We start from the raw sequence: 1,989 nt of genomic DNA, 5'->3' as shown, positions 1-1,989 counted from the left end.
GGGAAAATCATTGCAGAGAATCAAACTATGAAAAAATACAATACAACTATGCAAGATCCTCATATATCGTATTCTAATATTTTATAGCTGAAGCTGAAACTCAAAATGTTTTTTTTTGCAGGTTCCAAAATAAAACATTTATTTTGGACTTTTTTGTAATCAAACTTGAACTATATATTTGTTGTGATTTTTCTATTAAAAAGCAATTGTATTATATCTTATGAAATGGTAGGGTTGAACTGAAATTTAAAAACAGCATGAATTCTTTATCAGATGAGTTCTTTTTTTATTCATCACTTTTGCCAATAGCCGAAGATTTGATAAGCAATGTCAAAAATTATAACAATCAAGATGAGTTAATCAGAAGAAATTGCTCAGAGCATAGTGACTTGATATATTCATTTGATTCCTTCCCGTTTTACATGTAGACCGTTTTCCTCCTGTCTTCAACTTGTCAAACAGGCCGTCCGCTTGTCGATTTTGTTTACTGACCTCACATCACAATCTTTGCCATTTTCTGAGCTGAATTATCGCACTTGAAATAAAAGGAGTGTAAAAATCTAAGACAATGATATGCGTATTTTCATAATCAAGAAGGAAGCCGAGCTGAACTTCATTTGACAAAGAATCAGAAGTAAGAAAATAATAAAAAATGAAAGCCATTAGCTCAAAATTTAATATCCATTGGCTCCGTAAATTTTTAGTATTTAACACTCCCATTTTCATTTATGATCATACTTTATGATCGCAAAAATAAAGAACTCTGGCGATATTGCGGTATATCGAAAGGAATAACCACCAAAACTGTTCTATCTTCCGACGAAGTGCATTTAACAACAGCATCGCTTGCGAGTCTCCAAACGATTTTGAAAAAGAAAATCATCTACAAGAAGTTCTGTGTAAAAACTGATAGCGAGGGCTACTCGAATATATACCACTGCGGCAACAACACTTGTCGGTGTCATCATTTTCACAAAGACTGAATTTTCTATTGATACCCTTTAGGTATCGCCAGATTTGATGTCTTTGTGAATTCACATCTATAAATAAAACCGTTTTCTCCCGCTGGTCATCAAGTACCCTTAAGGTCCCAAACAACTGTTTTCATAACCCTAACACTGATACTTCAGTCCTCAATCGGCGCCCTTTAGGTACCACCCTGAGGACTCGAGTACACTTTCTAAACCTTCATCCCCCAAACACAGTTTCCACAGAGATAAGAGGACGTAAACATAAATAAAACTGAGAATGTCAAAGGACAAAAAACCTCGCAAAACATGCAAGAAACCCATAAACGAAAATGACCCAATATACAATTGCATCACCTGTAATTGCTCTATGCACCTTGAAGTTGTCTGCACTGGCCTCTCGACCGTTGCACTCAATGGAATACTGGAACTTGGTAACAACGCACTACTGATATGCAATACCTGTTTGTCCAACGGAAAAAGAGATCAAGTAATCAGAAGCACAGCATCACATGACAAAAGTGAAAACATCAAAAAAATTGAAGAAGAAATTTCAAAACTAAGTAAAGTAGTAGCCGAAGTCTCGACAAAAATGGAAAATATTAAAGATCCCATCCAAAGCCTGCCAATAGCAGAACAGGGTAAAACCTGGTCACAAGTAGCGGCGCAAAACATAATCAAACCCCTGAGCAAAAGATTGAGAATAAGAGGGGTCCCCGAGATCAAGGAAAGAGATGGAAGAAAAAGACTTGACCATGACTATGATGAGGTAAATAAAATCATGAAATTCTTAAACCTCGAATGCAATATCACTGATCTCAAGCGTGTGGGAAAGTTCAGCGAAGAACGAGCAAACCACAGAACTATACTGGTACGAGTAACCTGTCCAAGAGAAATAGACTTGATACTATCATCAACACCGGCCCTCAAAAATTATGACAAAAATGTCTTCATAAGTAAGGAACTCTCAGTCGAAGAAATGAAACTGGAAAACGCCATCCTGAGAGAACGTAGAAATCTC

Source organism: Symsagittifera roscoffensis, chromosome 4, assembly GCF_963678635.1.
Source record: "Symsagittifera roscoffensis chromosome 4, txSymRosc1.1, whole genome shotgun sequence".
Classification (NCBI taxonomy): Eukaryota; Metazoa; Xenacoelomorpha; order Acoela; family Convolutidae; genus Symsagittifera; species Symsagittifera roscoffensis.
This window is presented reverse-complemented; position numbering follows the sequence as displayed.